Genomic DNA, 25858 nt, shown 5'->3' with positions numbered 1-25858 from the left:
CCATCAACAGCTCCCAAACAGTTGGTGAAATTGCAGACTGTCCAGAGTTTGTCAGCAATTTCCATCCACTTTTCAGCGGTGGGCAGGGGCATAAATTCTGGACAAAGAACATTCCAGAGAGCCTGGCAGGTGTCCGCAACAATTCCAGACAAGGTAGAGATTCCAATACGGTACTAGAAGTGTAGTGAAGATAGGGTTTCTCCAGTCGCCAGTAATCTGTGAACAGAGAAAGAAGTAAAATTAATATTTCTGTATATGGTTTTGTAAAAGTATAAAATATTAGTACATTCACGAAAAATAATTAGCCAAGGTTTTGAATAGTACATGTAAAAAAAAAAAAACAGACACCACCCCTTGGTTTTTAAATATTACGTACCGTAATGTCACCAGTAGCCGTTCCTCAGGAGGAATCGCACGACGGAGCTGTGTGTCCTGTCTCCGGATGGATTCTTGGACACGAGCAAGCAAATCCCTGAAGCTTTCTTGAGACATCCGGATATAATCTGTAAATTTCTCCGGGTTTGCCTGTAGCTCACTGTAGAGGGTGTGGTATGCCTAATGGCTCTCCCGGAGTTCAACAATCGGATGTATCCACATATGCTGCCACTGCCGTCTTCGCTGCCTCTCTCTCTTCCTTTGTTCATGGCAAGCAACTGCATAAGCCTGAGCCATCACGATGTCCAAATCCAAGTTGAAGTGAAAACTCTTCCAGCGCAGATCCATGTTGACACGAGAACAAATGTGATGAATACTGTAGACAGGGTCTATATATTAACATACCACACCACCACTGACGTCCCATTGGTTGTGTGTGTTGCCAGATAGATTTTTTTTTTTTTTGGGTGAGGACAAAAAATGTAAAAAAAAAACAAATGCACTAAAAACGCATAAAAACGCTGCGTTTTTTTCCTGCATGCGCAAAAAAATGCTTGAAAAAAAGCTGCGTTTGTATGCGTTTTTTCGCACAAAAAAAAGCAAGTGTGAAAGTAGCCTTAGATCCGAGGCGTAATTCGGGGTTTCATCACAAATGTATGCAGGAGTCGCAGAGTTTTTTATCCCAAGCTGCTGGTAGCGGCCTGCTACAGGTGGGGCATTCCCTGTTCTTTGTCTTTTCTTTCTTTCCCTATTAGGGAAAGAAGTCTATTATAATGGGGGACATTCACGTAGATCACTTACCCCATTATGTGCGGTTGCAGGTACCGGTTCGGGAGGTGGATTCCGATCCCTCACGGGCTGATCCACAGGAGGTGACTTGCTCTGCTGCGTGGATTGGCTACTGGACTGGCCCTCTCGCCTGTCCTTTTCTTTTTGCCGGCGATGGTGCCTGTGCTGCTGCTGCTCCTTATGCTGCTGCATTGGCTGCTCGTGCTGGTCGCTGTCCTCCATGTCTATAGGACGCTTCCAGCAAGGAGAAGCTCCCACGTTCTTCTTTTGAATATCCCGTGCCCTGATGTCACCTCCCAGCCTGCCCGCTGTGCCCCGGGGAGAGCGCAATGCGCCGACCCCGGGGACCCGGAAGTCGTCATTCCATTTCCGGAGCAGCGCCATATTGGTACACCTCTGTACCGCGCGCTGCCCCCGCGTGTACCGGCGACCCCCAGCCCCATTCTCCTTTCCGGAGCAGCGGCTTGGTCCTCTCCCGCCCGCTCACCCTGTACAGCCCCTCGGCTACAGCGGTGGCGGCTTCAGGCACCGACCCCGCCGAGCAGGGGCCTCCCTGCTGCCATTGGACTACGAACGGCACGGCCCTGGCTCTTCACAGGTAAGCCTGCCGCAGGATCCACGGGTCACCCGTCAAGGACAGGAACCCAACTGGGGGCGGAGGGGAGGTGCCGCCTTTTTATCTGTAGGTTCCTGTCCTTGATGGGCAGACCCCCTCTCTCCATGGTGCTGTCATGGGTGAGAGAGAAGAACCTTGGTGAGAGGTAAAGAAGAACCCCAAGATCACTGTGGCTGAGCTCCAGAGATGCAGAAGGAGCCAAATGCAGAACCATTCTTGAAAAAAACCGGTTGGAGTCTGCAAAAGACCTGAGACTGGGACGGAGATTTGTCTTCCAACAAGAAAATGATCCCAAACATAAAGCAAAATCTACAAAGGAATGGTTCAAAAATAAACGTATCCAGGTGTTAGAATGGCCAATTCAAAGACCAGACCTGAGTCCAATCGACAATCTGTGGAAAGAGCTGATAACTGCTGTTCACAAATGATCTCCATCATACCTCACTGAGTTCGAGTTGTTTGCCAAGGAAGAATGGGCAAGAATTTCAGTCTCTCGATGTACGAAAACTGATAGAGACATACCCCAAGTGACTTGCCGCTGTAATCGCAGCAAAAGGTTGGGCACCAAAGAGTTAAGCTAAAGGGGCCGAATAATATTGCACGCCCCATTCTTCAGTTTTTGACTTTCCACAAAAATTTAAAATAACCAATAAATTTCATTCAACTTCACAATTGTGTTCCACTTGTTGATTCTTCACCAAGAATTTACATTTGGTATCTTTGTTTGAAGCATGATATGTGTGAAAAGGTTGAAAAGTTCCAGGGGGCTGAATATTTTTGCAAGGCACTGTACAAGGAGGGAAAGATTGTGTATTAGGTAGGGAGAGGTTAAAGTGTTCTTCCTGTGTCCATCTTAAAGCAGCTCTTTTTGGAGGCAAAGCAATATTTTTCCAGCACACAGAGTACTAGCATTTAATGCTGCCTTTTTTTTTTTTTTTTTTAAAGTACTTGTCTATTTTTCCTTGCTGCTTTTGGGGCCAGAGCCTGGCTTCTGCTGTCCACATTAGTCCACTTAAAAAGGCGGTTAGTGCCCTACGCAAAGCAGTGGTCCAAACATTTCCTACTGCCTGCTACCATGCAAGCACAAGGCCATTTTCCCCACTGTTTTGCCTGGCGTGCCATCCCTGCGTTACACAAGCACGTGTTGAACAATCAGAACCGTGCTCTCACCAATGCCGTAACTGAGAAGCTCCACCTAACAGACACCTGGACAAGTTGTGGACAGGGACGATACATTTCTGTCACAACACACTGGGTGAACCTGGTGGAGGGTGGGACAAAGGAGCAAACGGGAACATCACACATCCTACCCACATCAAGAATAGCGGGCTCAACTTCTGTCAGGGTTTCCACCTCTTCATATTCCACTTCCTCTCTCCTCTCCTACTGCTCCTCATCCTCTGCTGAAGTACCCTCCCCATCACTACCAAGCTGGGACCTGTGCAGCAGCGCATTGGCAAAGTGGCAACATGCTCTGCTGAAGCTGATTTGTTTAGGTCATAAACCACACACTGCAGCAGAGCTGTGGCAAGCTTTAAAACAGACCGATCAGTGTCTCCCCGCTGCACCTCCAACCCAGTCTGGTCGTCTGCCATAATGGGCATAACCTGGTGGCAGCTTTAAAGGTTGGCAAGCTGGTACACGTGCCATGCATGGCTCACGTACTGAACTTAGTTCATAAATTTATGAAAAGTTACCCTGCCTTGCTGTAACTACTTGAGAAGGTGCGCCGTATTAGTGCCCATTTCTTCCATTCCTCTACCACTTTAGCTGGTCTTACAGAGCTGCAAAAGCGCTTGAATTTTCTGCATCACCGACTCAGTTGCGACCTACACACGCGGTGGAACTCAACCTATCATATGTTGGTGAGGATTAGTGAGCAGCAGAGGGCAGTAGGTGATTACCAGCTTCAACATGCCTGGCAGACTGAGTCAGCCACTAAAAACAACTGTCAAGTGTGTGGATCGCTGACATTTGTAAGGTTCTTGAGAACTTTGAGTACTGCACCATGCTCGTGAGCAATGATCAGGCTATTATCAGCGTAACCATCCTGCTGTTGTCTCTTGAAACAATCATTGCATAATCTCAAAGAGGAAACTTAGAGTCCCTAGCAGGCTCAGACTGGCCGATAGGGTAACGGGAATCCCCCGATAGGCCCCTGTGCAGATCTAGGCCCCCAATCCCACTGTATGGGCAGTACTTGGCATAATTCACTTGATTCATTTTGTACAGAAAAAAAACAGCATCTTATCATTCATTAACCAAATTACCAAGTTTATTATTATATAGCGATATAGGTACATTTGTGAACGAGGGTAGTGTAATATTTGTATGTATGTGAAAAGTGGGCCCCCTCAAAGTCATTCACTGATGGGCCCTTGGCACCCCAGTCCGACACTGGTGCCCAGTATGTTGGTATGGAGCCAGATTTCACAATGGGTGATACTACCCAGCCCAGCCATTATACTGAGGCAACATTGGGTGATGAGGAGGGAGATGACTTGTTTTTCTGTGCTACCGAGGGGACTCCTAATGCTACAGAGGAGACACCCAATCCAAGTTTCATGTCTATGCAGCCTAGATGGGCCGGAGAGGAGGAGGAGGGTTGAAGAGGAGGCGAGTCAGCTGAAGGAGAGGATGGGTACTGTTTCTATTGTTGGGGGACACAGAACATTTGCCTTTTTGCAGCTTGCCTCACATGGCACAGTTCATGTGTAAGTGTCTGTGACAAGACCCTCATGTGATACACATTTTATCCAACAACCAGTACTGGTTAGCCACCTTTCTCGATCCATGGTACTAGGAGTATTTTCTTTCTTTCCTTTTGGAGTCACGAAAGAGTTTTACAATGGAATCGTTCAAGAGGGCCGTTGTAGATCAGTTGCTGAAAGCCTCACCCTCAAACAATACTGGTGGCAGAGGTAGTGGCTGTTTTCAACACCAAGGGATAATGGGGAGAGACACGAACACCAGGTCCAACATTTGTGGGGGGAAAATATGCTCAAATTTGGCAATTTTCATAAACCAGCACAACAGCAAAGGGTCTATCTGTGCATGTAACAATACTAAGGAGGGAGAAGTTGCAGAACATAGTCAAGGGGTACTTGAGTGACCATACGTTCGTCCTTTCTGATGCTTCAGCTCCCTTAATTTATTGGGTGTCCAAGCTGAACACTTGGCCCACCTCTCCTTATACGCCTTGGAGGTGCCGGCCTGCCCGGCTGCTAGTGTGATGTCAGAGTGTGTTTTCAATTCCGCTGGGTCAATAATCAGTGATAGGCGCACATGCCTCTCCACGGAAAATGCAGACCGACTTACTCTGATTAAATTCAACAAGGACTTGATATCTCCACAGTTTGCAATCCCTCCAGATGACAGCAAGCCAACCTTGATTCGCCAAAAATGCTGATTCATGCTACTGCTGTTGATGTCAACCCCTTTCCATAAAAACCCGTTTCCTTCCTTCATCATCAACCATGACTCAGCCTATAGGGCTGGTTTTTACAAACCCTATGCACATTGTGCAGTGTACAAATCTTGAATGTAGCGTGTTCCTACCAAACTAATGTCATTGGAGGCAGGTTGTCCCACATTGTGACTGAGAGGGAATAAATATTCAATAGAAATGTACACTGACTGATGATGACCGAGTGGCCCTTTGAAAACTTGAATTGAGGCCCACAACTACTACAGTAGTCCAGCATACATAATGTTTGTCAAGGGAGGCCCTTATCATGGTATCTTCATGCATCTATGACACAGCCCCCAGGAGTAATATTTTGAAATACGATGCACTCAACCAAGTGGTTAAGTATCAAGAAGTCTCTTCTGATATGATCTGGGGAATATTGTCAATATGCCAACACATCCTGGAGGGGGTGGGGGGGACCATATATCCTTTGTGCATTGACTTGCCTAAGATATATAATTGAGCTAGTCATCCAGTTGCCTAGTGCAGATTTATTTTTTCGGTTCACAGAGTTCACCCAAATCTGAGGATTGCAGGCCGCATTCACTGTTACCTTCTAATACTCCATGTCTCTTGACCTTTTTTCCATGTAGTCTCTGCCCTTAAATTAGTTAAATAAGAGTGAGGAACGTTTGATATGAATAAGTGAGGTGCCCTCAAATATACAGAAGAGGGCTCTCCAGAATTTCTAGAGGGCACTTCCAAACATATGTTACAGGGCCACATGAGGGCTCTCATTAAACTCAGGTTTCCTGCCTACTGCAGTCCCACTGAACATTTGAATTTAGGGCTGCAGAATCACATGGAGGTGAAGGAAAGGGGGGAGGAGGAGGGTGTTTTACCACATCAAAGTGACAGGGCGGGTACGCCCTTGCTTATGTAACGCTCACTAATATGCGAATTAGGCACACTGAATACAGTTTTATGGTAAAACAATAATGTAACAATTTATTAAGATTACATCAGGATAATGCTGAATTATGGAATGGCAGATATAATATTACCCTGTTTTGTGTTAATTAATTTCATGTGAATCATACAATTAATATGAATTATAGTACATGGAGAAATAAGCATCAATACTATACATTACCAAGTTTTGTAGCATCACTTCTCCACTGGAGGGACCACAGTGTCAGCGAGAAGGAAATACTCTGGTCTTGTCATCACAGAAACCGTGCACCCACAATAGCTTCTGGAAATGTCCCTACCTCACTGACACAGTGTCCACCTTTTTATACACAACTTCCAGATCCTCCCCTATTACATCTGTGCAGTATGTTTAGGCTGCATCAGAATCTTGAAATTGCACAGTTGGTTGTTGTCTTGATAATAGCACAAGACTTCAAGGTCTGTTTGTTATAGACCACTACAATCTTAAAGTTTGTTTGCACCAACCCAAGATCTATTTGCAAATTGGCATGTCTCTTAACAATAGCACAATGCTTGAAGGTTGTTTGCTACTAATTGTAACCCAAGATCTGTTTGCCTTTAACAATCAATGTTGCCTGTTCAAAGTTCAACATATGTTGCTTGTTACAAAGTTAACTCTTCATCATCATAGCATAACGCTCTAAGATGGTAGAATATGGGCAGCATGACTTCCATAATCACCTATTCTGAAAACTGGATACCTATCGTAACCCAGGCACACACTCATACTTGTCTCATGTGTATCACAATCGGTCCTTGATTATTGATGCCATGCATGACCATTGCTACATGAGACCATAAAACATTTTGGTCTCCCTTGTCTCCGAGCATCATGCTATTATTGAACACAAGACTTCCTTGTTCAAGCAGCATAAATATTCATTATCTGTACAGTTATTTTTTCCTATTGTCTTTGTAATTTTTCCCAGCACATGTGTAAGAATACACCACACAACTCTTATATTAGAATACCACACAGAATTAGTTGGAAAGCTTCTTGTAGAATTCCCATCAACCATCCCCCAAGTGAAAGTATTCAGTATCTATCACTGTTTGTCAAAGCAAATATCACAGTGGTCACTTGTGTGCAAATCAGGATAATGAATCTTTGAAACACAGAGCTTCAATGACCACAGAACAATTATTCAGTATCACTGTATTAACACAGAGCAAACACTTTGTGGCTAAGTATCAAAGTTCAGCATCAATTATATTACACCGTAGTATATTGCAATATATAGTGTTTGGATTCAAACAACCATATTTCTTATTTGAAGTACTTTCCTCCCTTGGTCTAATGACCACACTATATCAAAGCATATAAACAATATATTACAATATGTAACTATAAGATATCCATATTTTAGCACCACAGAGGGTTAAGTCCAATTCTACAATGAGCACATTGTAAACTGCTATGGAATATGTATTCCACTATCTGAGTGTCAGTGAAGGAGGGACCGCTCAAATGTATAAGTAACAGCAGTCCCTCCAAAACGCATGTTACAGGGACACAACAGTAAGTGTGAACAAACGCTAAAAGCGGTATTTTTCGTTTCTCTGGTTTATTTAGCCTTATTTGTATTTGTGACTGCAGGAAACCGTTTCTTAACCTTTTTGTGTTAAATGCAATTTAGCTTAGGTTTGGTAGCTGTTCTTGTGTATCTGTAAAAGTGGTGTAATACTGTAACAAGCTTATTCCCATGTGAGCAGGTTGCGGGTTGCAGTGACTCACGAGGCAGAGCAAGGGTTAATTTAATTTAACAATGGGATACTCCTCGAAGGGAGACAAACAGAGGGAATAAACAGTTCAATTATAAAGGATATACGGAGTTAATGACTAATAAAGTAATGGCAGTTCTTTCAAACACTTATCGTGGTCAGAGATTTCTCAGGCTGTAGATAATGCTTGGGGAGTCATTAGCGTCAACAACAGCTAGTGCGTCGCTTGTCCAATGAGATCCTGCAGGCAACGATGGTACGTCTTCTGGCGGCAGTGGTCTGTCTCCAGTATCTTCCCCTGAACCGTTAGTCCATCAGTGGCTGTGGCCAACACAAACAAGTATTTTTATTTATTAGCACCATTCCATGGCATTTTACATGCGAGAAGGGTTAAACAGTACAAGTCATGACTGGTACAGGAGGAGAGAAGATCCTGCCTGTGATGGCTCACAATCTAAAGAGAAAGATGAGGATACTCGTATAGGCAAGGGTAGAGCTGGTCGTGCAGTGACTTGGTGGATCGGTGGCTACTGCAAGTTGTAGTCTTGTCAGAAGAGGTAGGTCTTCAGGTCCTTTTTGAATGTTTCGATGGTAGGGGAGAGTCTAATATGTTGTGGTAGAGCATTCCAGAGTAGGGGGGATGCACAGGAGAAATCTTGTATGCGATTGTGGGAAGAGGAGATGAGAGGGGGAGTAGAGAAGATCTTGTGAGGATCGGAGGTTGCATGCAGGTAAGTCACAGATGTATAGAGGACACAGGTTGTAGATGGCTTTGTATGCCATGGTTAGGGTTTTGAACTGGAATCATTGGTTTATTGGGAGCCACTGCAGGGATTGACAGAGGGGAGGTGTAATGATAAGTAAGATATATTTCTTCGCTGGAACATTCCAGAATCTCCCATTGTTACACTGCAGATGAGAGCCAGCCTGTCACATAGCTGCGACCCCTCCTTTTGGCCCACAGCTTACACACACACACACACACACACGCTATGTGCCTGTTTGTAATCCTACACTAGACATTTCCTGTGCCAGCAGCTCTCTCTCCCTTCCCCCTCCCTGCACAGCCAGGAAAAGGATTTCTTTTGTTTCATGCCATGCGGCTGCATACAGGAATAGGAGGTATAAGAGGAGCCATAATGCGATGGTAGTCGGTGCTACAAATATTAAACTGGCATATATGGTAACATACTCCGAGCTGGCTTCACTATGGTGGTCCTTGCTAAGTTCTAGCCCCAGTGGAAACTGAGAAATGGATTCCTTCTAAATGGTGTGACATAACTACTGCATGTTTGGTTTTGAATTGTGTTCGACAAACTAAAAAGAATGATACCATGTGCGTGTTTATATGAGGTACCCTCTGCGAGATATAGTCATTATAAGTTTTGTTAGATTGTAACTCCAAGAGTAGGGGGCTGACCCTCTCCAGACTGCCCCTTCCATGATGTCACAAATCCAAAGCTTTAAGGCATTTCCTTCCAAAAATCATTCATTTGAGTGGGAGGTTTGATGCTAGAAGGACCCCCCAGATGCAGGGCAATGTGTGGCTGCTGCCCCTCCCCCTGCCACATGGTTAGCCTAAAAACCATCTAAGCAACTGTAAGTGTTGATCTATGTTAATCCCTTTTATTTTATATTTGCATTGTACATATCTAATGTCTCAACTTTGAAAAATCGTTTTATCTTTGTAATCACTGCCTCCTTTGGTAGAATAAATTATAAACTTATTAGCTCTGTCTCCATGCTCTAAGAAACGAACTTATGTGTCTTTAGGATAATTGCTACTAATTTGGGGGTTTGCTATGGACCCTCTTAATTAACTCATTGATTAAGTAAATCGTAGCTGGTGGCAGCAAAATGTGATCTGGGCCCCGGGCACTGCTGGCTGTGACGGAAGGGTTTTATAAGCGGATTGGGTGGCTGTGGCCAAAGCATTCATAATCCCCTCACTGCAGCGTGCCGGGTGGCCAGATCTCATTGAAGCAGCCGGGCGGTGACCAATTATCCCAGGTGTAGTTCCCTGACTGACCTGAGGGTAAGGGGGGCGCCGGAGAGCTGCGAGTTCCAAAGTGGATCTGAAAAGCTTCGTGAAGTATTGTGGGCAGTGGTGGGATAACCAAAATAACCCCCCCTGCGATAAATTGTTAGGGCAAGACTATCTTGCTGTTGTTTTTATCTCAAGGTGCAAGCGGTGGGATAACTAAGATAAGCCCCCCTGCGCCTGTGATAGCCGTGTGTCGGCAGTGCGTCGCATTCCCCCATCCGTGACATACTGGTGTCAACGGTGGGATCATGACAGGAGGGCCGGGGAATAGCGGGGTGACAGGTGGATTAGTCAGGCAGCAGAGCAGGAGGTTGTGTTGTAGTAGTCAAGGCAGGAGAAGAGGGTATGGACTAGGCTTTTTGCGGATTCTTGGTTGAGGAATGTACAGATCTGAGAAATATTTTTGAATTGAAGTCGGCAGGAAGTGGAAAGTCTTGTATATATGGTTTGAAAGAGAGATCCGTGTCAAAGATAACCCCGAGGCAGCGAGCCTGTGGGACTGGAGAGAATGAGCAGCCGTTTACGTTAATGTGTAGGTCAGTTGGGAGGTCGAGTGAGATGGAGAGATGAGTTCTGTTTTTTCGGGGAGCAAGAAACTGAGTGGGCAGTGCAGCATTCTCTGTTGTGAGTTCATTTTCCCCTTCACTACTGAGGCCCGAGGAACTCCCTCTTCTGGTAAAGAAAGGTAGTGAGCCTGATTATCAAACACCTGAGCCTAATGATGATGACTGGCTGAGTGGAGTTACTGACTTGGTATAAGGCTGCCAACGCCCTTCTGCCCTGCGGGTGATTTCTCTGTGGGATCCTTGGAGACCAGTCTGAATTCCTGCTCTTCTAAAGCTAAGTTTTCTGCTCGGCTCTTTGCATTTGTGCTTTGACTTTGTTTTGCTTTGTTTTTCTGGATTTCTGCCATTCCCTGCTGGGGTGAGCTGAATTCCTTTAGCTCTGTCTTCTGAAAATACCTGAGTGCTGATTTAGTTTTTGAAGCCTAGCTGCTTCAGGGTCTTTTTCCATATCAGCTTGTTGGCTTATGTCTTTGATAGGGTTTTGGCAGATTGCAGACAGCAACCTTCCTTTCCTGTTCTGTTTAGTTAGCTTGGGCCCCATCGTTTGCTCAACCTATCTTTCTATCTGTGTGAGTGTTTTTTCATCTTGCTTCACCGTCATTATATGTTGGGGGCTGCCTTTTACTTTGGGGTCTGCTCTGGGGCAGTTTAGATTTCCTTTTCTGTCTTTAGGCTATTTAGCTCTCCGGCTGTGATCGAGGGGTCTAGGGCACCGTAGGAACCCCCCATGGCTACTGCTAGTTGTGTTGATAGGTTCAGGGGTCTGCAATCTGATAGATGCCTACTTCTCTGGTTTTCTGGACGTAGCTTCTATTTTTGTGTCTGCCTCCTACGGTGACTCAATCATAACAGTTCTCCCTCTACGAGGTCGGAGCGTGAGGACTGGCCTTGAAAACGGGGGTTAATACTGAGATGGACACACTGTATGATTCAGGGACAAAAGTGTTGTGGGGGAGGAAGAAGGCAGGCGGAGGATTGCGGGCTGCGGGCGTGCAGCTGAAGTGCCTTCCACCATCGCTGGGGCTACAGATTTTCGCAACATTAACGCAACAAGGCCAGGGAGGTCCTTGGTTGCTAGGACGTCTGCTGTGGAGTCTGAGGAGGAGAAGGACATGGCATCTACAAGAGAGGAATCTGAGGAGGATCATCAGGGAGATACACAACGGCTGTTCCGAGGGGGAATTGACGTCAGCCCGGTAAGCATTGTGGTCACTGTAATGCAGCGAGTGGTTGTGATGTGGGTGGCGGGCAGCATGCTGTACAGGAGGGGTCAGCAAGTAGTGAATTTTCACAGATGTTGGGAATGATGTGTGAATTTAGGGGCATAGCTAAGTCTTCCCAGCGGCAGTGTGGCAAGGGGGTGGGGGTGCACATGGCGCAATCAGCTGCAGTAGTTTCAGCTGCGGTAGGGGTGGCAACTGATACTCAGGGTGTGGCTCAGCTTGAAGGGGGGCCCCCCTGAGTCTGATAGTGTGCTGAATGTTGACTCACTGAGACTGGATGATAGGGCTTGTGGGGAAATGTATGTTTGTTTTGACAGGCCTTTGGGGGCGCATTTAAAGCAGGAGGTAAAAGAAAAAATATGGAGAGATGAATATATAGAATTTTTTTCGTTATTGCCGTTGGAGAAATTTAATTTGGACAGGGTCAAGCTGATGGAGAGTAAAAAAAAAAAAAGAGAGGAAAGGCGAAGATATCGTTTGATTCCTCGAACTTTCACAAATTGGTTGCAGGCGTTTTCCATTTTGGTAAGTGTGGTGGGGGAAAAGAAACCAGAAAAATGTTCATCTCTTTTTTTTTCTCTTCGCCACGACAGCACCCACTGAGAGAGGGGATCAGCCCCTAGGAAAAGGAAACCTACAGAGATAAAAGGGGCGGCCCCCCTCGCTACCTCAGTTGGTTTCCTGTTCCTAAGGGAACCTGTAGAGAGAGAAGCTTGCAAGAGGATACCCGGGCTGTGATTCTGCCTGTTCAGTTTCTATGAGAGCGGCAGGGGCGCCGGAAGCAGCGTTGGGGGACACCTGTCTTATCAGCTCCCCCTCGTCTGATATGGACAGCGTGAGGCCTGGGTCCAGGTATGGCCGCCCTGGCTCACGCAGAGAGCATGGTGTGCGGTGTCACCCATCTGGGAAGCAATCCAAAGCTTAAACTACCCTCTTAGCTGACTGCACACCGTGAGGCCAGGACCCCAGAGATGCGGCCTGACTCACGTGGAGAACACGAAAAGTGTCTGGGGTGCTGGCATTGGCCACCCTGCTTCCCCTGTAGGCCTCGTATGGCAGCGCGCAGCCGGTGGGAAGGTAAGCCGGCGTGCGCAGGAGGTCTAAGGAGCGCTCTCTCCCAGAAGTACTAGGGTTTACTTCTGGGGTTGCCGGGTAGGCGGCGGTGTCAGCGCAGTAAGAGCAGCTAGGGAGCCAATAATGCACCGAAGAGGGAGGACACCGGACCCAGAAGTGATGGCGACAGCCAGTCTAAGCTGGATTTACGTGCCCTCATCATATCGCAGCCGCTAAGCAGCTTGAGGCTGGGCAAGAACTGTCATGGGAGACTGCCTGGGAATCCCTGGTCCCGTTAACACTTCCGGGTGGAAAAAAAAAAAAGAACGCTGCATAAAAGCACTGGCTAGAGGCTCACCGGTGGGCAGCGATGTCCTCCCCAAATGACCCCGCAGTGCACCCACATGAAGAGGTGGAGGTGCTACCACACAGCAGAGTGGCAGTGGACGCTCCAGGCAGAGTGGTTCCATGGATAGAAGTGGTAGAGACAGGAAGGCGAGTCAGACCATGTCTCAGGCTGTGCTTCCACCTCCGCAACCGGTAGCATGTTGTCAAGCTTCAATGGCTGCAAGGCTCTCCTGTAAGAGTTCTATTGTGACTGGCACGGGGATCTAGGCTTACCTTGCTCCCTGGAGGTGAAGCTCATCATAGCTGGACCCTCAGCGTGCAGCTGGCGGCTACAGTATCTGGCAGATGTCCGTGCAGCAGCATGCAGGAGTTCTCACTCTCCCTCCTGCTCTCCGAGGTCCTCAGGCAGAATCAGCCACAGCTGTATATGGTGGATAGCGCATGGTGTGTGGACGACGGGGAGGCAGCGCAGCCTTCTATGGGATCCAGCAGCAGCACGCCAGGAGTAGTCCTCGGTGCACACATGCAGTCTCATATGATGAGGTGTGCTTTTACAAGATACGCAGCTAGGCCTTGGGCCCCTAGGCTATATTAAGGCTATACCTCCAGGCTACATCTTTTGATTTGACCTCAGTTAGTTGCATGTCTGGTCTGCACAGAGCCTTATGAAGGGGCTTCAGACTGACTTTGTGAAGCATGTGTTTCAATTTTATGGTTCATTAAACAGGTGCCTACTTTGCACCTCATATGATGAGGTATGCTTTTACAAGATACACAGCTAGGCCTTGGGCCCCTAGGCTATATTAAGGCTATACCTCCAGGCTACATCTTTTGATTTGACCTCAGTTAGTTGCATGTCTGGTCTGCACAGAGCCTTATGAAGGGGCTTCAGACTGACTTTGTGAAGCATGTGTTTCAATTTTATGGTTCATTAAACAGGTGCCTACTTTGCACCTCATATGATGAGGTGTGCTTTTACAAGATACACAGCTAGGCCTTGGGCCCCTAGGCTATATTAAGGCTATACCTCCAGGCTACATCTTTTGATTTGACCTCAGTTGGTTGCATGTCTGGTCTGCACAGAGCCTTATGAAGGGGCTTCAGACTGACTTTGTGAAGCATGTGTTTCAATTTTATGGTTCATTAAACAGGTGCCTACTTTGCAACTTAACTACTCCACCCATAGAGGACACAGGGGGTTAATCCTGCACATTGTCTCCAGTAAATTTGCCCTCCAGCTGCTGCTCATTAATTGGCTCCTTTGGGTGGGACCAGTCTGACAATTGAGATGTACTACTCAGAGTGGAGGTTGGTCCGGGTCTCTGAGAGATTGCTCTCTTGAATGTAACTCTGGGCCTGGTTTCTTCTTTGGCACCTTCAAGCATAGCCATAAGTCTGTCTGTGCCTCATGGGGCCTATGTACATCATAGTGCCTCTATGCAGCATATGCTATTATAGTGCTTCATAGTACTTCATATTGCATCATATTGTTTGATAGTACTTCATATTGCATCATATTGCTTCATAGTACTTCAGATCGCTTCATAGTACTTCATATTGCATTACATTGCTTCATAGTACTTCATATTGCATCATAGTGCTTCATAGTACTTCTTGGTACTTCATAGTACATCATATTGCTTCATGGTACTTCACGGTACTTCATATTGCTTCATAGTACTTCATATTGCATCATATTGCTTCATAGTACTTCAGATTGCTTCATAGTACTTCATATTGCATCATAGTGCTTCACAGTACTTTGTGGTACTTCATAGTACTTCATATTACATCATATTGCTTCATGGTACTTCACGGTACTTCATAGTACTTCATATTGCTTCATAGTACTTCATATTGCTTCATAGTACTTTGTGGTATTTCATGGTACTTCATATTGCTTCATAGCACGTCATAATACTTCATAGTGCTTCATAGTACTTCAGATCGCTTCATAGTACTTCATATTGCATCACATTGCTTCATAGTACTTCATATTGCATCATCGTGCTTCATAGTACTTCGTGGTGCTTCATAGTACTTCATATTACATCATATTGCTTCATGGTACTTCACGGTACTTCATATTGCTTCATAGTACTTCATATTGCATCATAGTGCTTCATAGTACTTCGTGGTACTTCATAGTACTTCATATTACATTATATTGCTTCATAGTACTTCACGGTACTTCATAATTGCTTTATAGGACTTCATATTGCATCATATTGCTTCATAGTACTTCAGATTGCTTCATAGTACTTCATATTGCATCATAGTACTTTGTGGTACTTCATAGTACTTCCTATTACATCATATTGCTTCATGGTACTTCATAGTACTTCATATTGCATCATATTGCTTCATAGTACTTCATATTACATCATAGTACTTCATATTACATCATAGTGCTTCATAGTACTTCGTAGTACTTCATAGTACTTCATATTACATCATATTGCTTCATGGCACTTCATATTGCTTCATAGTACTTCATATTGCTTCATAGTACTTCATATTGCTTCATAGTACTTCATATTGCTTCATAGTACTTTGTGGTATTTCATGGTACTTCATATTGCTTCATAGTACGTCATAGTGCTTCATAGTACTTCAGATCGCTTCATAGTACTTCATATTGCATCACATTGCTTCATAGTACTTCATATTGCATCATAGTGCTTCATAGTACTTCGTGGTGCTTCATAGTACTTCATATTACATCATATTGCTTCATGGTACTTCACGGTACTTCATATTGCTTCATAGTACTTCATATTGCATCATAGTACTTCGTGGTACTTCATAGTACTTCATATTACATCATATTGCTTCATTACTATGAAGCAATATGATGTAATATGAAGTACCACGAAGTACTATGATGCAATATGAAGTACTATGATGCAATATGAAGTACCGTGAAGTACCATGAAGCAATATGAAGTACTATGAAGCAATATGAAGTACCATAGTACCATAGTACTTCATATTGATGAAGTACTATGGTACTTCATATTGCTTCATAGTACTTCATATTGCTTCATGGTACTTCACGGTACTTCATATTGCGTCATAGTACTTCATATTGCATCATAGTGCTTCATAGTACTTCGTGGTACTTCATAGTACTTCGTATTACATCATATTGCTTCATAGTACTTCACGGTACTTCATATTGCTTCATAGTACTTCATATTACATCTTATTGCTTCATGGTACTTCACGGTACTTCATATTGCTTCATAGTACTTCATATTGCATCATAGTGCTTCATAGTACTTCGTGGTACTTCATAGTACTTCATATTACATCATATTGCTTCATAGTACTTCACGGTACTTCATATTGCTTCATAGGACTTCATATTGCATCATATTGCTTCATAGTACTTCAGATTGCTTCATAGTACTTCAGATTGCTTCATAGTGCTTCATAGTACTTTGTGGTACTTCATAGTACTTCCTATTACATCATATTGCTTCATGGTACTTCATAGTACTTCATATTGCTTCATAGTACTTCATATTGCATCATATTGCTTCATAGTACTTCATATTGCATCATAGTGCTTCATAGTACTTCATATTACATCATATTGCTTCATGGCACTTCACGGCACTTCATAGTACTTCATATTGCTTTATAGTACTTCATATTGCTTCATAGTACTTCATATTGCTTCATAGTGCTTCATATTGCTTCATAGTACTTTGTGGTATTTCATGGTACTTCATATTGCTTCATAGTACGTCATAGTGCTTCAGATCGCTTCGTAGTACTTCATATTGCATCACATTGCTTCATAGTGCTTCATAGTACTTCGTGGTACTTCATAGTACTTCATATTACATCATACTGCTTCATGGTACTTCACGGTACTTCATATTGCTTCATAGTACTTCATATTGCTTCATAGTGCTTCATAGTACTTCGTGGTACTTCATAGTATTTCATATTACATCATATTGCTTCATGGTACTTCACGGTACTTCAAGGTACTTCATATTGCTTCATAGTACTTCATATTGCATCATATTGCTTCATAGTACTTCATATTGCTTCATAGTACTTCATATTGCATAATATTGCTTCATAGTACTTCATATTGCATCATAGTACTTTGTGGTATTTCATGGTACTTCATATTGCTTCATAGTACTTCATGGTACTTCATAGTACTTCATATTACTTCATATTGCTTCATGGTACTTCTCAGTACTACATATTGCTTCATAGTACTTCCCATTGCTTCATAGTACTTCATTTTGCTTCATAGTACTTCATATTGCATCATAGTACTTTGTGGTATTTCATGGTACTTCATGGTACTTCATAGTACTTCATAGTACTTCATAGTACTTCATATTACTTCATGGTACTTCACAGTACTTCATATTGCTTCATAGTACTTCCCATTGCTTCATAGTACTTCATTTTGCATCATAGTACTTCATTTTGCATCATAGTACTTCATATCGCATCATAGCATTTCATAGTGCTTCATATTGCATCATGGTACTTCATGGTACTTTATGGTATTTCATGGTACTTATTGCATCATAGTACTTCATTGGGACTTCGTGGTACTTCATGGTACTGTATAGTGCTGATGGTGCTTTATAGTGCTTTGTAGTACTTATAGTACTTCATGGTACTTCATATTGCTTCCTAGTACTTCATATTGCATCAAATTGCTTCATAGTTCTTCATAGTACACATATTGCTTCATAGTTCTTCATATTGCATCACATTGCTTCATAGTACTTCATATGGCATCATATTGCGTCATAGTACTTCATAGTACTTCATAGTACTTCATAGTACTTCATAGTACATCATAGTACTTCATATTGCATCATAGTACTTCATGGTACTTTATAGTACTTTATGGTACTTCATATTGCATCATAGTACTCCAGGGTACTTCATAGTTCTTCAGGGTACTTTATAGTACTTCATAGTACAAGGAACTCATACAAGGATTCAGTCAGACAACACTACCTCAGTAGCGTACTTAAACCACCAAGGAGGTACATGATCAGAGACTCTCTTGTGTATCGCGGAAAAAATCCTAAATCTGGCCGAAAAACATCTGTTGTCCCTGTCAGCTCTGCATGTCAGAGGGGTAGACAACTCCAGAGCAGACTTTCTCAGCCGCCATACTCTACATCAAGGGGAATGGGTGCTCAGCCGTCGCATCTTCAGGATGATAACGATCATGTGGGGCATGCTGGAGATAGACATGTTCGCTACAAGGGACAACAGGCAACTAGAAAGGTTCGCTTCACTGTACAGAGCGGACCATCCGGATATATTCGACTCCCTTCAATCCCCATGGCCGTTTCATCGGGCCTACGCCTCTCCTCCAATGATACTTTTGCCGACTCATCAGGAAAATAAGGGAGGAAGGAGCGAATGTAAAGCTAATAGCCCAGTTTGGCCCAAGAGGCCAAGGTTTTCATGACTGAGGGCCATGTCAGTCTCCGACCCGTGGATCCTCCCTTGGGATTAGGACCTGCTCTCGCAAGGGCCCTTTTATCATCCTCAGGTCAATGGCCTACGCCTCATGGCATGGAATTTGAGAGTACATAGTAGAAAAGAAGCCACAACCAAAATCTACACCAGAGTGTGGAAGAAATTTCTAAATTTCCATTCGGCGGGCCATTCCAGCGAGGTGCCTATCCCTGCTATCTTAGAATTCCTGCAGAGAGGGCGTGAGTTAGGGCTATCAGTAAAGACTGAAAGTTCAAGTCTTGGATTTGGGGTACTTGTATAGTTATGACGTTGAGGGCAACAGATGGGTAGCTCGATTTATCTGTGTCAGTGAGCAGACCTGGTTCATATACCTCAGATACCACCCTGGGATCTTAACTTCGTTCTCGACGCATTGACAGAGGCCCCATTGGAGCCCTTAGACTCAGCCTCAATGAAGTACGCTTCATTGAAGACCGCCTTATTAGTGGCCTTGGTATCAGCAAGAGGACTGAGTGATCTCCAGGCCTTGTCAGTAGATCCCCCCCCCCCCCTTTTTTTGTCAGTATTCCACGATAGGACGGGTCCATCTTAAACACTATACTATCTTCCTAAAGTGGCTACTAAATTCCATAGATCTCAAGAAATCTATCTTCCCTCCTTTTATGGTAGCCCGGCAACACCGGAAGAGGAAAGGTTTCACACCTTAGATGGAAAGAGTGCCATCTTACTCTATTTAGATAGAACTAGACCGTGGAGGCAGAGCAGGGCTCTCTTTGTGTCCTTTCAGGGTAACAATAAGGGGTCTGGAGTCACAAGGGGCACGCTGTCTCGATGGATCTGAGACGCGATTGGAGTAGCATATTTGGCAAAAGGAGAAAACCCGCCGCAGGGTATGAGGGCACATTCCGTGTGAGCTGTATCTTCCTCCTGGGCTGAAAGAGCAAATGTTCTGGTTGACCTCATATATAAGGTTGCAACCTGTTCTTCACCTTCTACCTTTTTATAGTAACTACAGGCTAGACTTATCTTCCTCTGCTGACTTAGTCTGGTGATTGTCTCTGTGGGTGCTGTAGTGGCGAAGAGAAAAAAACTGATTACTTACCACGACAGCACAAACTCACTTCCCTCCCTTAGTTATAGTTAGACGCGGTTCACTCCGATGGGGTTAGTCGTGTATAGATGAATATATACATAAATGTATATAGTTAAAGTGTAAATATGTACATATGTTAAATGGCTTACGGAGCAAATTAACTAAAGCTTGTGTGGCGGTTCCTCTCATTCTCTGTAAGCGAGGTGGCCGCCCCTTTTATCTTGCCGTAGGTTTCCTGTTCCTAGGGGCGGATACCCTCTCTGTGGGTGCTGTCGTGGACTCTATAAAAGAGTATTACCGGTAAGTAATACGGTTTTTTAGCTATCTGGATAGCATTGGGGAGGCATGTCGTACATTTGGTGGGACTGGTTTATTACGGTAGGACGAACAGTTTAGGCAGAGGAAGGCAGTTCATCAGAGTTTGCGATGGGATAACAAGGACATAAGTTTGTGGATGCGCTTAATGTTGGAACCAAGAGGGTCACAGTCTTCCTTTCTTGGGGCCACTGGGGTACCTGCCAGTACATGGGCACCACGGCGAGCACAAAGAAGGGATTGTGTTGGATATTCAATGAGAAGGAATATAATTTTACATCATGTAGGTTTAAACACGAATCTTCTGGTTGTAGGGGACAACACAGCTTCTCAAAGTGCTTTAACCCTTTAACGACCAAGCCATTTTGTAGGTTAAAGACCAGGCCTTAAAGTGGCATATTGGAGCAATTAGAACAGGAGGGATCTCCTAGTCCTCCAGGTATTTTTCCTACTTCTGTTGTGCCTAGGTCTACCACATTCCCCCCTTTCTCTCTGTGCCCGTCGATTGAGATATTTAATAAACTTGTTGTGGGGGATATAAAAACATTAACAAGGACACACAAGGGGGATAATCTGACAAGGGCGCATAGGGTTTCTTTGAAGGAATTGAAATCTTTAAATGATATTGTAATCAAGTCAGCAGATAAGGGGGGGAATGTGGTCATCTGGCCAACATTTAAGTACAAAAAAGAGGCCTTTCGGCAGTTAAGAGACCGTGAATCCTATACCATTCTTCCACAGAACCCCACTTGTAATTTTATGGGGGCTATCTATGAGATTCTGGATAAAGCCTTTAATCAAGGCATTATCCCAAAAAAGATTTTTGATGGGCTATTGGTGAAAAATCCGGTGGTTCTGACATTATCTTCTGCCGAAGATACATAAGGACTCAGTAGATCCTCCGGGGCGTCCGATTGTTTCTGGCATAGGAGGGCTCAGCGATCCTATATGCAAGTTCATTGAATATTACCTTCATCCGCTAGTAGAGACGCTGCCCTCCTATGTCAGGGACACGACGGACGTCCTGAGAAAGTTGGATGGTTGCCATCTTGAATCTGGCCTGCTGTTTGCTACAATTGATGTAGAGTCTCTTTACACATGTATCGGGCACAAAGATGGATTGGAGGCGGTGGAGTTTTTGGCATGAGTTACCTTGAATCAGCACTGCGGTCCTTGATTTTGGAGCTGCTTGAGTTTATTTTAACTCACAATTACTTAACCTTCAAAGACAAATATTGCAGTGTTGCGGCACTGCGATGGGCGCGGCTTGCGTGCCATCTTACGCTAACCTCTTTTTGGGCTTCTGGGAGTGTGAGGTTTTCGGGGATGGTGCGTTTGCCGCGTCCCATGTGCAGTGCTGGTACCGATACATCATCGATGTCTATCATCTGGCAGGGCACCGAGTCTGGCCTCCTTGACTTCATCCATGGCTTAAACCAAAATAATCGTAACATTAAACTGACCCACAGGGTGGCAACAAGTGAGATCGACTTTTTAGATATCAAGGTTATGCTATGTGAGGATGGCACCATTCAAACCAACGTATTCCGTAAGGAAACGTCTGTAAATTCCTTACTTCACGCGTCATCTGCCCACACATCATCGACCACTCGAGCCATACCTGTGGGCCAGTTTTTGAGAATGAAGCGAATTTGTTCCACTGATGGGGTTTTTGAGGACAAGGCTCGGGACCTTACCCAGCGGTTCCGAGATCGTGGATGCAGCATGAGAAACATCAGGTCGGGTTATTCTCGTGCCAGGAGGACTCCCCGCCAACAACTTCTTGAAACTAAGCAGCATGCCAGATCCTCCAGGGAACAACCACTGAGATGCATTATGACTTTTAACAATCAGTGGAGTAAGATTAGGGAGATTATGGAAAAACACTCGTCTGTTTTACAAACTGATACCACATTAAAGGAAATCCTGCCAGATAGACCTCTCCTCACGGCTAGGAGAGGCAAAAATTTAAAAGACCTACGTACTCGTGAGAAGCCACTATGTGGCTAGACCCACTAACCCTTTTGGTGCGAGGCCCCAGAGGTGGGGGTGTTTTCCATGCGGCTCATGCCTGGCCTGTCAAAATATCATTAGGGCAACCACATTTAGAACAGCTGATGGTAGCACTGAGTACCACATTACAAGCTACATCTTCTGCAGCACCACATATGTGGTGTACTATGCTGTATATGCATGTGGTTTAATTTATGTGAGCCTCACCTCCAGGGAACTTCGCATCAGGGTTAGGGAACATGTAAGAGACATAAGGGCAGCAAAGGAGATTTCAGATGTCACCGTTCTCAAGACTATCCCTCGGCACTTTAAGCAGTTCCACAACTGTGACCCACGGGCACTCAGAGTCAGAGGTATTGACAGAGTGCATCTTGGGACAAGGGGTGGAGACTACAAAAAGATCTTGGCCCAGCTGGAGTGCCGGTGGATAGTCACCTTGGGTTCCATGACACCTCATGGACTCAATGAGAAATTATCCTTTGTCCCCTTTTTATAGTTCCATTTTGTCCTTCTGGCTATTCATATAGTCTTTTCTTCTCTTTTCTTTTTTATGTTTTTCTTGTTTTTAATATGCTGTTTTTATTTATTTCTTTTAGTGTACAGTTAGTATGATTTATATCGGATGTATATTGCGGGGTAGATGTCGATTATATGAGTTCACTGTATCTATCTGGATTAACGAACAAAAGATGGAGAAGCAACTATTTGGAATACCTTATCATGTCCAGGATGTGGAATCATAACTGTTCTCTATCTTGTATGTGGGCCTTGGAGCTGATTATATACTCTTATTATGACCATCTAATGTAACATATCTTTTTTGGATGTATATATACATGATGTATAATGATCACTGTCATTTTAAGGTGATTTTTACTGTACTTTTGTATGATTATAATCTGGTACTCCCTATTTCCCTGATGTTATGTTTATATATTTCTCTGTTTGGCCAGTAACAAAAATGATTGCCGCGGGTAGTTCTTGCGAGTTTACGGTTTTCTGAATGATGACAATATTATCTGGGGTGGGAGAATGATCACACTATATCATATTGTTAGTGTGATCTGCATCAAGATATCTCTATAGGGTGCTGATCTTCTTATATATGATAAATATAATTTTACATCCTCACCTTTGATGTTATATTTATACATTCCCTCACTCCTGACCAGTAACAAAAATGACCATCGCGGGTAGTTCTCGTGATTTTTTTGGTCCTTTTGAATGACGATCATACCGTCTGGGGCGGGAGAATGTTGTTATATTTATATCTATATTATATTATGAGTGTGACTGGCACTAAGGTATCCCAATAGGGTACTAAAGATCGTGCATTCCCCATCTTGTTTGTTTTGACTCCACACTTATTCCCTTACTTTGGCCAGCAGTCAAAATGGCCACCTCTGTGCGCGCATGCCTGGTCAGTCTCACGGTGTTATGGGCGTTCCGAAAGGCGTCAATATGGCCTGGGGCTGGACAGTGACGTCAGGATAGTAGTGACTCTTTGTCCCTCCCACAAGCGATGACGGACGGACGTGACGCGCCAGTGACCGGGGCCTGCCTCTCATGCGCCCGTTCCCTTGCAGCGGCGCTAATTATAGACAGCTGTGCCTTGTACATATATACCCCGCATACTTTGACAGAAATACACAAGCCCCCCGATGAAGCCCAGCGCGAAACGTGCGTAGGGGCTCTGGGACCTGACACGCAGCATTTGCATATGCCACAAGGGTAAGCATGGTCATTTTTTTCACCCTTTCCCCATATCCTCCTGCACATAGCACTTTATGAGGGTTTGTTTGTATGGTTCTTCATGTTCCTTGATATGGATTGTATCCTGGCAAAGTGATGATTGGAAAGGGACTGGATTAACTATGTTAATGTACCATTGCACTTGATTTTGTATATGCAGCGGTCTTTTCCCTTTTTCTTGTGTCATCCCTGGTATCTGACCATATGATTGTGCTTTTAAAACTTTTTCGCACCTGTATTATTAAAGAGCATATATTCTTGTCACTATAATTTTGACTTCTGAATTGATTATTTTGGGCTTTATACTCCATATTTCTATGTAGGTTCATGCAGTCATGGCCAAAAGTTTAGAGAATGAAACAAATATTAATTTTTACAAAGTCTACTGCTTCATTTTTTCTAATGGCAATTTGCATATACTCCAGAATGTTATAAAGAGTGATCAGTTTAACAGCAATTACTTGCAAAGTCAATATTTGCCTAGAAAATTAACTTTATCCCCCAAAACACATTTCAACATCATTGCAGCCCTGCCTTAAAAGGACCAGCTAACATCGTTTCAGTGATTGCTCCATTAACACAGGTGTGGGTGTTGATGAGAACAGGGCTGGAGATCAATCTGTCATGATTAAGTAAGAATGACACCACTGGACACTTTAAAAGGAGGCTGGTGCTTGGCATCATTGTTTCTCTTCTGTTAACCATGGTTATATCTAAAGAAACACGTGCAGTCATCATTGCACTGCACAAAAATGGCCTAACAGGGAAGAGTATCGCAGCTAGAAAGATTGCACCTCAGTCAACAATCTAGCGCATCATCAAGAACTTCAAGGAGAGAGGTTCCCTTGTTGCCAAAAAGGCTCCAGGGCGCCCAAGAAAGACCAGCAAGCGCCAGGACCATCTCTTAAAAGTGTTTCAGCTGCGGGATCGGGCTGCCAGCAGGGCAGAGCTTGCTCAGGAATGGCAGCAGGCAGGTGTGAGTGCATCTGCACGCACTGTGAGGCGGAGACTCTTGGAGCAAGGCCTGGTCTCAAGGAGGGCAGCAAAGAAGCCACTTCTCTCCAGAAAAAACATCATGGACAGACTGATATTCTGCAAGAGGTACAGGGAGTAGACTGCTGAGGACTGGGGTAAAGTCATTTTCTCTGATGAATCCCCTTTTCGATTGTTTGGGACATCTGGAAAACGGCTTATTCGGAGAAGACCAGGTGAGCGCTACCACCAGTCTTGTCTCATGCCAACTGTCAAGCATCCTGAAACCATTCATGTGTGGGGTTGCTTCTCAGCCAAGGGAATGGGCTCTCTCTCAGTCTTGCCTAAAAACACAGCCATGAATAAAGAATGGTACCAGAATGTCCTCCAAGAGCAACTTCTCCCAACCGTCCAAGAGCAGTTTGGCGATCAACAATGCCGTTTTCAACGTGATGGAGCACCTTGCCATAAAGCAAAGGTGATAACTAAATGGCTCAGGGAACAAAACAGAGATTTTGGGACCATGGCCTGGAAACTCCCCAGATCTTAATCCCATTGAGAACTTGTGGTCAATCATCAAGAGACGGGTGGACAAACAAAAACCTTCAAATTCAGACAAAATAAAAGCATTGATTTTGCAAGAATGGACTGCTATCAGTCAGGATTTGATCCAGAAGTTGATTGAGAGCATGCCAGGGAGAATTGCTGAGGTCCTGAAGAAGAAGGGTCAACACTGCAAATATTGACTTGCTGCATTAACTCATTCTAACTGTCAATATAACCTTTTGTTACTCATAATATGATTGCAATTATATTTCTGTATGTGATGAAAAAAATCTGACAAACACATAAAAACCAGAGGGCAGCAGATCATGTGAAAATATAATATTTGTGTCATTCTCTAAACTTTTGGCTATGACTGTACACTTAAAGTGACAGTGGTCTGATTTCAAAATTATGGTGCTTATAACTCTGGAACGCTTCAACGGATCCTGCTGATTCTGAGATTTTTTTTGTGACATATTGTACTTCATGTTAGTGGTAAAATTTCTTCCATATGACTTGCGTTTATGAAAACAACGGAAATATGGTGCAAA

General features: G+C 44.1%; 1 protein-coding gene and 1 long non-coding RNA gene across 2 annotated transcripts in view; both read left to right on the top strand.

The window, feature by feature from the left end:
• CEP85 (centrosomal protein 85) overlaps positions 1-25858 on the top strand; it is a 193726-nt gene that overhangs the window by 143582 nt on the left and 24286 nt on the right. The gene's annotated exons all lie outside the window — the stretch shown is intronic.
• On the top strand, positions 18040-24059 carry LOC141077876 (uncharacterized). The gene is made up of 2 exons (XR_012227606.1): positions 18040-20009; positions 22634-24059. It is a non-coding gene; the product is annotated as an uncharacterized lncRNA (long non-coding RNA).

Source organism: Dendrobates tinctorius, unplaced genomic scaffold (assembly GCF_039654945.1).
Source record: "Dendrobates tinctorius isolate UK_male_01 unplaced genomic scaffold, ASM3965494v1 ptg000015l, whole genome shotgun sequence".
Lineage (NCBI taxonomy): Eukaryota > Metazoa > Chordata > Amphibia > Anura > Dendrobatidae > Dendrobates > Dendrobates tinctorius.
This window is presented reverse-complemented; position numbering and strand designations above follow the sequence as displayed.